Raw genomic sequence first — 13073 nt, forward strand, 5'->3', positions numbered from 1 at the left:
GAAACTGCATCATCACTGGACTCCTTTATATAAAATTGACCATCACCGACATCAATTCCAAAGTTAAAGAAAACTACGTTTTTAAACTCCTTAAACTTTGTCACCGATATATTATAAAATTTAGGAACTGGTTCTAACACAAAATACGAGCCTGGATGGTACCGAGAATTGAATTCACTTACATCAATACCCAAATGTCCACCAACCTCTATCATAACACTGTTTCGGTTGAGATAAGAATGGCTGGTATAACGTATTGCCTTATGTGATCGTTCATCCTCTAATGCCCGTGTGTGATCCTGCTGGTAGGACGCTATACATTGCTCAACACTCGCCTTTTGTTGGGATGTCAGAATATTTGAACTTCCAAAATCCACGTATGATTGATTACTGGTACAATACCGAACGGGATAACTGTCAGAAATCCTCTCGCTCAGTGCTAATGGTGCATAGGCCTCTTCAATAAAGACATATTTGTGTTCCAATTTAGCTGGTATTCTCATCAGTGTGTAGAGAAGTACTCCGAACACTAAACACAAAAATACCTGAATCATCCTTTGTGGCTTCACCATAATGTCGCTGAAATACAGAACAAAAATGGAAGACATTATTCGAAAAAAGGTTTACTGTTATATATGTATAATTTTTGTATGCCTCTACTAGCTACCGATTTTCACACTGGTCAGTCGCCACATGTAGATGACACAATTAAAAATGTATAATCCATGTTAAACTGTATAGTTAGTATACAAACGTAAAGTTACAGAGAAACGACGTTATCTCGAAGTATGAGTCCGAGAGTTAAAAAGAATGTTATGCAATGCACCCTATTACCTCGAATACTTGCTTTTGAAGTTTTTTCTTGACCCCACAGACTTCGAGATATCCATGGTGACTCTATATACCCATCAAGTACTATCAAGTCTACCAGTCGGTAAACAAGCCAAACATGAAAAAAATATATAAAATTCAAATCGTGTGGTATCTCCATCATGCCTGACATGTAAGAAATTACATATATACCCGGATGTTATAAATGAGATACAGATATTGTTCATTGAATATTCATCACTCATTCCCCGAACACCAGCTCTTGTAATTGGAAAGAAAGGTGTTTATATAATTTCTTCGAGGTATAAGTTATAGTCTGTTTCAACAAAAAATCTCAACTCATTTTATAGATTTGACATCATTCATTTAATACGGCGCAAAGAAAATAGAAAATGGTCATCAAATATTAATTTTTAAATTCAATATATAGAAAAATAAAGATGTAAATTTACTATCGAAAAATAAATGAAAAATAATAATTACGTTATTTGAAAAAGAAATCTCCTAAATTCAATTATCATTGCATACTGATAATAAAATAAAGTTTCTATTCATTAATATAACAGTAATACATATTCAATACAGCACTGGATGATAATTATTAGGCATCAACATCTTAACCGGAAAAAACTAGATGAAGCTGAAGTCTTTAGCACAAATAAAACCTTCACTAAAGTCTATCAAAAATGTTTCTACCATAAAAATATTCTATCAATGATTCATGATGCTGAGACGGCGTAGGCAACAGGTCGATAGTCCTACGCCTGAGAGCGGTCTTTCAGGCTGGCCAGGCGTCTGTCGATGTTGGTGTATCTCTTCTTTCTCAGTTGAATACTGCCTCCATCATCTCTCGAGATCTGGTTGATGTCGTTCCTGTTCTACATGTCTTTAAAAATCCGGAAGATGGTATAGATGTTGGGGTGTGTATGCTGTACTCTTCTTTTCAGCTTTCCGTGCCCAGCTTCCAGATGGTTGGTAGTCCATCTGTTGAAAAATAGTTCAATGTTGATCAGTCTCCTTCAACCCATTGCCCTGTGACGTGGTCTGTGACGGGCAACACATGGTATGGTATGTCAACATCATCAACATCTTCAATGGTTGAAAACCAAACTGATATGATAAGGAGGTGAGTGACAGAGCGGCAGCTCGACGAACAAGTAGCTTGATAAGTCCCTGCGCCAAATACATTGGTTATAGTGGGAAAACAGCATTTGATGTTAATAACACGAAAGACACTGCGGGTGGCGTTGGTTGCGGCTACTTCAAAATCGGCGAAGGCTGTAGTGAGTCGTAATGAATCTGGAAGTTTGTCATGTGCTCCTGTTGTAGAGTGAAGAAATAGTTGTAGATAACATGGCTCTTTCCGGGAAGTTGTGTGTATATGTAACTGAGGTCATGGTGCTTTCTGTCTGTATGTGGATGCTGTAAATCTGATGAAGCATGGTAGGATAATTGTGGAAGGTTTTGGTTTGTTTTTGTTTAACGTCCTATTAACAGCCAGGGTCATTTAAGGACGTGCCAGGTTTTGGAGGTGGAGGAAAGCCGGAGTACCCGGAGAAAAACCACCGGCCTACGGTCAGTACCTGGCAACTGCCCCACGTAGGTTTCGAACTCGCAACCCAGTGGTGGAGGGCTAGTGATAAAGTGTTGGGACACCTTAACCACTCGACCACCGCGGCCCAGAGGTGGAGGGCTAGTGATAAAGTGTTGGGACACCTTAACCACTCGGCCACCGCGGCCCGGTTAGGAAGGTGTCGTCACTAAAGAATATATCGGAGGCTGCAACTTTGACCAGGTTCTCTGATGCAGCGAATGCAATCATCCAGTTGTTCTGTCTCGAAGAGGAAAAATGCTTCACCTATAGAAGTCTCTTTCGATCTTCCTTCTTTGATGATGTCGGTCAAGGTCTTTGGTAGTGGAGGAGATGATTTGGCAGTTTAGAATGTCGGTAGTCGCTGGACCACGGCTCTCAAAGTGTCATCCTAATCCTTGGTTGAGTACCTCGTCGAAGATGAAAGGTATGTGTCGTGCAGATTTGACGCAGGGATTGGTGACCTGGTTGGGTCTGTGGGTTGGCTGTTGATTTATTCCAAAGTTTGCTGGTGTGTTGTTCACTTTCGAGATACATGCTGCAGTTGTTGACCATCTCGAGAACGTTCTGTCGCTGTTTCTCTGTAGATGAATCCATCGTGGGAAAGGTTCTGTCCGCCTCTTTTGTTGGTTTTGCCATGTTGACACATAATAACAGATACAAATGTCAACATGAATTCTAACAAACTAAATACAAAAAGAAAGTAGAGGTTTAACCAATATATGGCAATAATTCACACAAATCTGAAAGAAAGTATGAATTTAACTTATATATAACAATACAATAATTATAGGACAAATCTGACAGTGAGTACAAGAATATATGACAATTATTACAAATCTGAAATCAAAATTCACATTCATTGAGTAAAGAATTTGACGCTTAAAAGTGCAGAGCGAAATATGAGTATTCTTCAAAATGTGATACTGTTTTTTTATATTACCCATTAACTAACTTGTAATTGGGTTTTGAAAAATGTTCTAAAAATTGATCATTTCTTTCTTAAAAATCACTAACATCACATTGACCCCCGAAGATTTGGTGCGCAGAAAAGCCCAAATTTTATCTGCTTTCGTTTAGTTTGTACTTGAGCGTGTGTTAGTATTATATGTTTATAACCACGGCTATCTGATACCAATTTATTGGTGTATTTTAAAGTTATAAAATTGATACCATGTGTCGGTCCTTATAAGAATAGCAAGTGACAAGAACTGGTTTTATAGGCCGTACCGTATGCAAAGGAATGAATGTCTTTCATTGTATGCATTTTAAAAAATCTGTATGTTTGTGTATTTGCCATATTTGCTAAGCAACACTGTTTCAAAAACTTATTAACAATTAATAGCAGAGTGTTATGTCAAGTGTCAATATGTCAAATAAAGTCGGCTTATTTTCGAGGTTTATCTGACTGCCAGAAATCCAAGGCTTACTTTTAAGACCGGCCTATTTTCGATCCCGGCGTTTTATCGAGATATTAGGGTATATCAGTTTGTATGTGTGCATGGTGGATTTGTACAGTGTATGATTTACTAGGACGAAAGAAAAATGCCCTGGTGAACGGGGTTTTGTTAAGTAGATGTATTTATCATATATTTTGGGTATCTCACAATTTGCTATCATTGCTCAACATACACGAGTATGCCGCCAAGGGAGTTCCAAAGCATCATCGTGATTCGCCTCCACCTGTCACTGTGATTGCGGAAGTAGGGGGCATGTATCAGTATTTACACAAATAAAAGCAACCCTGCAGAGTAGGCCAGTCACCTGTACTGTTACAATAGGTCTGTACAGTAAACAAAGTGGTGTCTTCGCTGAAATGAAATATCTAATCGTTTTACCCTTGCTGGTACAGTTTATATATTATCGAAAAATATATATTTTTATGCATTTTTAAGTCCAACGTTTTAGACCTAACACCGGCGATGACGGCAGACAGATGTAAACACAAGCAGTAAACGTTGTTAGAATATGGTATATAAACTACTGAATTAGCCATTGGTTGTACAGGAATCAAAACACATGTAAGTGAAGTAACTGTGTTAAAATGCTTCCAACAACATCCTACAGTCTGTGTTAATTTAACAGATGACAGAAAGATTGGTTTAAAGCTATTGATGTATAGTGATAAACATTGTATCGTTTCTATGACTATTTTTTTTCAGAAGTAAAAACAAAGACACAAAACGTACACGTCTAAGCACTACTGCAAGTTTACATTGTCAATATTTGACCAAAATGCATGGAATGTTACGACCAGGTTTAATTGATTAATACAGTAATACAGTTTTCATTTTTAGTCTTTTTTCCATGAGTTATACATAATATATTTTCTAGTTGTTCCACCGACTTAACCATCTCTCTCATTTTGAAGACGTGACATCATTTAAATTTTATTTAGATTTACATGGCGTCGATGTAGCTGAAGAGCAATTCTCCCCAAGCATTTGCTCAATGGTTTCTATGCACACCAATGTTTTGTCAATATTTTGCTCTAGTTTTATCGTATCTAAATAAGAACTTTATCACTTGTCGGGTCCATTTTCTCTTCGTGATTTTTTTTTCCACAGCTTGTTTTTCAATTCAAATTTGACTTTTTTTTCACAAATCGACATTTTGGAATTCGCTCTTGATATATATATGTTATATGTTTGTAATACTTCAGAACATTATTTGATTTCTTGAATGAACTAGACAAGATTTGATATATTAGTAAATACAGAGAAGTAGATAGATCACAGATAACAATGTAATATCAATGTTAATCTCTAACATAGATTCTCGATTTTTTTCTGCAAATTTACAATATTAATGTAACAGAACATGACTCATATTTACGTAATAGGTACCACCAGGTATACCTTAGATCTCATGATGTACAATAATAATCTTAACAGTATGTTAACAATTCTGAAATAGACCTACCTGTTATATATAGATGTAGATACACTGTGCTTCACTTGGTAATGTGATAGCCACCGTGGAATGAAATATAACATAAACTTTATCTGTTATATGTGTGTAAAGATTAAATTCCTAGAAAGATATTTTTGTAACACTTGTTTGTAGCCACCTCTTGTGAGCCTCGTATTGAAGGAGGTACTCAAAGATGTTCTTTTTAAGTCCTACTATTCTCTGACTATGTAGGGCCGTGTACCCGAGGACTGGTCTCATTTGGTTAGTTTATATCGACGAGGTAGCACTCTAAAGTAAACAAGAAATGCGGCTTTTTCAAAATAGATAAAATTGGTTAGGGTTAGGGTTAAAGGGTTTGTCATTGCCATGGCTTCCATTCACGAATGTGGCTTTAAATTGATTAAGCATACGCCTTATTCACCTGATCTCCCTCCATCAGACTTTCGTCTATTTCCAAAACTGAAAACTACTATTTCAGGCATCTTAACCCTAACCCTAACATGCAGCGGATGACTTTCTGAACAGCCAAGAAAATGAGTTCTATAAAAATGGCATTGAGGCCCTTAAACACCGCTGACAAAAGTGTATAGATACTAAAAGGGATTATGTTGAAAAATAGCAGTATCATCCAAAACAAGTGTATCACACACACTGACAATTTTCTTAATGCATGTTTTAATTCAGTTGGTTTGGGTTTTTTATATGAAACTCGGGCCAGCCTTGCACATATATATTAAATTCCTTCAACTACAAAAATGTATATCTATCAAATATCGTATCTTCCTGCGTACCTCGTGGGGTTATTGAGATATTGAGTTTGGATTCCCACTAGAGTGTGTGTACAATTTTGGCCTTTGATTGCCACTAAACAATTTATCTTCAAATTTTGCTCCATCATTTACATTTATATCATACATTGTACAATGTATCTCTACAATAACTCGGTGAAATGTTATCTTATCATATATTTAAAAATACGTCCGATAAAGTTTTTTTTCTGCTTTTCTCCGCTTTGCTTTGTCCAACCTCTAACTCCTACATGTACTGCATGCAATGTCCTAGTACTTGTCATTGAAATTTCTTACTTGGAACATCAGTTTACCTGGATGAAGCATTGGTCATCTACATCATGTCGCTGCATTTTTTTATTTTTTTTTGGGGGGGGGGGGGGGGGGGGGGGGGGGGTATCAGTTCTTCAAGGTGAAGTTGTGAGTCATAAAACAAAACAGGTATTTTTGATGTACATTTTGACCAATGGTCTAAATCATAGATTAAACAAAGACAGGTTTGTTCAGGTTGTATCACGTTGGTCTATTCTATACCCAGTAGATATCTACTAAAGTGTGCTGTATTTAGTATGTAAACATAGACAGATGTTTTTATCCACTTCTTTGACTAGCAGTCATCTAAATGGTGTTTACCAAATTTGCCCACATTGCCCAGTTTTTTTAAGTGTATGAACAAGTATGTAGTTAAAAATAACTTTGTAAGAATTATTAGATTATTATGTCAAATGTATTTAAATGATTTACAATGAGTTGAAGATAATCCAATCCGCAAGATTTCCTCGAGGCCAACATGAGATATATCATTTCACCTGCTTAGATCATCAAAAATGCGAGAAACACCAAATATTTACACGATTAGAATTTTTTAAGATCAATTTTCCGAAGCTAAGTTATAAATGAGTTTAGGAATATCATAACAGAATGTCAGCTTAGTAATATAAATCTGTACCTCATTTTATGTGACACAGAGAATACAAATGAATTGATTGTAAGATTTTTCCGGTTACTGATAAGGTACATGTATGTCATTTTTAATAGTTTTGGAAATTTCAGGATATAATATTTGAAATTAAAGTGTGATGTATAGAGCAAATATATATATTTTGGATACATTAGAGTTTGAGTTATATCAAAGAGCACATTAATTATTGCATTATTAGCTCACCTAAGTTAGCTGATGCCATGGTGCGGTGACCATCGATTATCACTAACCAATAATCCTAGAGTCATGATATTTAGCCGGTAATCTCTATGGATGAGGCCCGACAAACTGTAAGAAAAGAAATGACCTTGATCCATATTTTAGGTAACAGTGGTAACATTCCTTAAGGTATTTAAACGACTTCTTCTCATTAACCAAAATACCTAGAGTCATGATATTTGGCTGATACAGACCCGTGTACGTTCGCTGTTCCGTCTTAAACGCAAACGCTACGGAAGTGCTACGGAAATGGTACGGTAATGCTACGGAAGTGCTACGGAAATGGTACGGTAATGCTACGGAAATGGTACGGAAATGGTACGGTAATGCTACGGAAGTGCTACGGAAATGCTACGGTAATGCTACGGAAATGCTACGGTTGACGCTCACAAATAATCGACCGTTTCTGAATAAATTATCTGGTTCTTATAAAAAGCGGATCCTAGACGAAGCGAACACGTAGAAACGACAGTGCAATGGTGTTTGATGGAGTGAATGTTGTATCGGGAAGTGGAAGAACGTTTTATCAAATTGTACTACTATAGAAAACCTCCGTATGCAAAAACTTTACAACTTTTAGAAACCGGAAATATTAAGGTCATATAAGGATCTTTCAAATTTAGGAAAATTTATTATTCTCGACAACAAAAGACGATAGTATTTAATTTTAAAATAAAATCACTCTCTACACTAGCGCTGCGGTCGCGTATGTGTTGTCTCTGTGTGTCCGAACTTTATTGTTTTGTTTTTATGTATTGATCTATATTTTCACTGCATTTATTCACTGCATTTGTACTGATAAACCGTAAGGTTTAAGAAATCAACTAATTGAATTGAAAAACTTGTATCAAAGTGTTAATTTAGGTACAGGTAAACAGATCAAGATTTCTGAACACAGATTGACCAGGCTATGAATAGACCCCCTATAGGACTAATTGTAAAAAGGAGAAACTGACCAGGTGTGGTGATGACTTATACACCTGAGCCCGATGGCTTCTAATCAAGTGTATATCCATGGCCATCAGGTGAAGTTGACGGTGGTGGGGAGGGAGATTAGTACCCATGGCAACAGGTTAGGGGGACAATTAATTATATAAGTCAAGTACATGTACATGTCTGGCAAGTCTATATATAACAATCACTGGTACATATTACTGGTGTGTATGCATTGACGATTTGTTTAAAAGTCTGATGTCGGATCAAAGGAAACTCTGGCAAGGGAGGGATAAAAACTAAAAACAAGACATCAATAATTATATACTTAAGAACATACAATGTACATGTGCAATCAGATACGTGTATATCACACGTCTGTAATGGAGTGGACTCTGTACTGTGTTTACTTGATAATGGATAACACTGAAAATCTTTATTAATGGACTTGTGTTGTGATCTAACCTTCAGTTGATTGACAATCAGTAAACATTTGCACTCAAGGAGAAGTGAGGAGTGCACGATAATTAGTTCACAACTGTTTTTTTTTTTAACTTATTGTCACAAAGGACATAACCAGGTAATACATTGTTTCAATATATAAAGACTTCAACAGTGTAGAGTGAAGAATCTACCTTTGAAATTAATTTGATGTTGTATGCGATCATTTTAATCATTTATATGCTTCTATTAAAACACATCAGTTTGTGTCAGAGGCCTAATAATGGCTGACTCGGGTGTACATGTACTTCATGTAAATATTTTGTCGGACAAAATATTAATATTTTAATTTTTTTATTGAATGTTAATTCACTAAAGTTTTGGCTTTTACATTGTGATTCGAAACTTGAAAGTTTCTTTTACAGTACATGTCATCTATATGGTTTATACATTGTATGTTCTGTCGACAGATCTTGAGACATGTACAAATAAATGTACATGTCAAGGCTACATGTACATTACATTGAAGCCAAACATCTGGGAAAGGCCTGTTGCCAATGGCCAACTGGGCGCAATATGCAACCCTACAGCCTTGAGGACATGCATCCTACCACACCTTACCTGTAAGATGCTGATCAGTCTAGCTCTTTTGTGTCTGGCACATGGTATACCTGGCCAGGTGACCTGTCCCCAATTAACCCCCGGGGTCCTATTATGGCTCATTCTCACTGAGCCAACATATGTAGAAATTTACCTGTATTACCAGGCCAACATGTCAAATTTTACACCTGAGTGAGTTTAAACTATAGCAGTAGCCTGTTCTTACTTTCATGAGAGAAAATATAAAAATGTCAAATTGAATATGACTTATAAAATAATGACTCAAATGATTCACCCTCTCTTTTACATTTTTTTTTTTCAAAACTTTCCTTTTTGCCGATGATGGTAAATTTTGTAAAGCAGCACGTTATATTCAAGACTTCTATCCGATATTGACAGAGTCTACGACGGGTGTAAAACTTTAAAATGTACGTTTTATATAAAAAGAAATATTGTTATATAACGTTTAGCAACAAAAGATATACAACTGAGTATCCCGACAGCTTGGGTGAGGAATCTCTAAAGAAAGAAACACATGCTAAAGACTTAGGTGTATGGGTCACTCCGAATCTTAACTTTTTATTTCATGTTAGATAAGTGGTTGGTAAGGTCATGCCAATCTACATATTTGGATTTTCAAAATGTTATTCGCTCTCTGTACATTAGTGCAGTCAGTTAGATTACTGCTCTGAAATATGGTCACCATAGCAAGAAACACTCGTAAACCAGATTGAAGTTGTACAGGTTTTATTTCTTATTTTATTATTTTTTTATTTCTATGTTTTAAATCAAAATTAAACGATAATAGTCTATATTACATGTAAATTTGTACACAATTCAACTTACCTAGTCTGGTATGAAGGCATTAATACATATATATTTATTCAAATCTGTACATAGTCTGCTTAATCGAACTTTTACAAGATACTACTTTTTAGTTCCACATCTTTTTTTTTTACTAGGTCGAGTATCTCAACCTTGCTTTATCCCTGTAAATGCTGGATTATTGTAAGAAATTGTAATGTTCTTAAAAGAGTCCTAATTAATTTTAACTACCTTCGTCATGTTCCCGACAGTTTTTTAACGTTTCACTTGAGAGATTTATGTCGAACGAAGATTTGTTTTCAGAATTAGGTCTCTTGTTTACTGTTCATAACAAGACTTACTTGATTGTCTGGATGATTTCTATTTTGGACATCAGTTCTATTTCACATGTGTATGCACTTTATATACCGTATTTGCTCTTACTATGTAATTAATTTACTGTTGTTATACTTTATCAGAGACATATATATATATATCACACATGTAATATATACGTCTCTGATTTTATCAATTTGTTATCAATTCTGTGATTAGACATTTGGGTTTTAAAATTGAAATAAATAATGAATAACTCCAAAGATCACGATAACATTCTCATTAAAGTTGTACGTTTTATGAATCAGTTTATAGCCTTACCTGTAGGCTATAATTATCTCTTATTGTTCTACCTTTCACACCTATATCACTTGGTCCACAAAATACCTTACCTTTAGTTTACCTGTATACAATTCAACATGCTGTGTTGTTTGTATCATTGCTGACAATTAAGTCTAACTACCCTAGTTTACCTGTGTGATACTGTCTGGAGCATTTGTACCCTATACATGTAGCCTGACCAGTGCATATTATATGAAACTGTTTTAAAGGTTAGACTATAGCACAGTAAAGGTAATATTGTTTATTTAACACGATCTTCATCTTGGTTTCCATCGTAATGCGTCGACTACTACTAGGACCCGCCATTTTTTATTACACTAAGATCGATGGACCATGTGACTTGACTTGTTTTTTGTGAGAGTGTTATTTTTTCTATACAAAGATACAGACAGATTTATAGCCGTATCTATGTAATTCTCACCTCCTTACATGTATAAAATTATTTGCTGTCGCTACATTTCTTTTTTGACGTTCGGTAAGTATATTTAACTAAATTTCGTTTCGATAAAAAATACATTCCGCAAAATTTTCTACCAAACGGTTATGAGACGGTCTGTGAGTGAAAATAGGTAAACGCAAATGCTACGGTAATGCTACGGTGAGTGGACGCAAACGGTACGGAAATGGTACGGAAATGGTACGGTAATGCTACGGAAATGCTACGGAAATGGTACGGTTATGCTACGGTAATACTACGGAAATGGTACGGTAATGCTACGGAAACGCTACGCTTAAATCGGAACTGCGAACGTACACGGGTCTGTATGTTCCTCGGATGACCCTATGACCTTGTCCCAAATACAAGGTCAAAGGAGGTAGCAACTGTTAAAACATTCAAACCACTTACTTTCATAAACAAAAATTCCTTGAATCAGGATATTTGACTGGATGGAGTCCCACATCGTTTGTGAAAAGAAATGAATTTTACGCATATTAAAGGTCACAGGGATTAATTTTGTTAACACATTCAAACAACTTCTCCTTGTAAACCAACAGGCAAATAATAATGATACATGTATTTGGATAGTAGGTTTCTATGATGGAGCCCCATAAGTTTGAGAAAAGAAATCACCTTAAACCAAAATTCAATGTTACAGAAGTCAAATTTCTTCTGATTACATAAAAGGTCTAGAATGAAGTTCTTTTCACGAAATAAAAGGCAGAGACTCATCAATCAGGTCAATGTCAGTTGGGCGACGCATGCCCATTAGACCTCTTGTATCAATGAGAAGTATAGTTGTGCTTTTAGTTATTGATAAATCAAGTTTATTGTTTTTAATGTTAACTATTATATTATATTTTACAACTATGAATATATGTAGTAATTTTTCTTGAAATCCTTTGTACAATGTACATACAATAGAAATACAACCTTGCTACTATTGTTTTAGATGCGCTATGGTAAACAGTAATCGGAATGTGTCAGATGTAAAAAAAAAAAAAAACACCGAAATGCCTATTATTTATTTGTGACCTGACAGTGTGTACTTTAAATGTTCCCGTGATGGTTTACAACATTAAGTTTGTAAACACATCATTTCATAGAAAAAAGTCGAGAAAGTGAAAGTATAAACGCCATAGTGACTTTCGTTTCAAAGAAATTCCTATTATTTCTGGAAAGGCACCTGTTGCCCGATAACGACGAACCACGTTTACTGGCTTAGATATGTGACGTCATAAGTTCAACCTGTTAGCCTCATGCAGCCCTATTTTTTCCTGAGAAAAGTGAGATGTCCCGTCATATTTATATATCTATATATTATATTACATAATCTATCTTGTAATTAAACAATGTTTTTATCTTCTTTTCATTTGACATATATATATATTTATATATTGTTGAATAATATATTACTCAATGGTTAGAAATTGGTGTCGTTACACCTTAAAATACAGTAACGTAATTATTACCTCCCAATTTATGTTATTGATTGTATTACGTCATAATGTTGTTACTAAGCATTAAAAAGTAATCACCTTAAGATAGCCGATACACGGCTTGAAAACGTTAGCGATATTCAACCGGAATTGTCTTGTTGTGTCATTTATGTTTACATATTTAAGCGATACACAACGTCATCATCAAGTTAAACTATATTTATATACAGTCAAACTTCGATGTTTCGAAGTTCAAGGGACTAACAGAAAAACTTCGAAACAGCGGGATTTCGAATTATTCATGGTTGACAATAGATCGATGTTTTCTTGATAATGACCATATCTGTTAACGTTATATGTCCTCGGTGTCTTCGTGTTGATCGCCGCCTGTCAGGCTCACATCGAAATGTTTTGT

Source organism: Pecten maximus, chromosome 19 (genome assembly GCF_902652985.1).
Source record: "Pecten maximus chromosome 19, xPecMax1.1, whole genome shotgun sequence".
Taxonomy (NCBI): domain Eukaryota; kingdom Metazoa; phylum Mollusca; class Bivalvia; order Pectinida; family Pectinidae; genus Pecten; species Pecten maximus.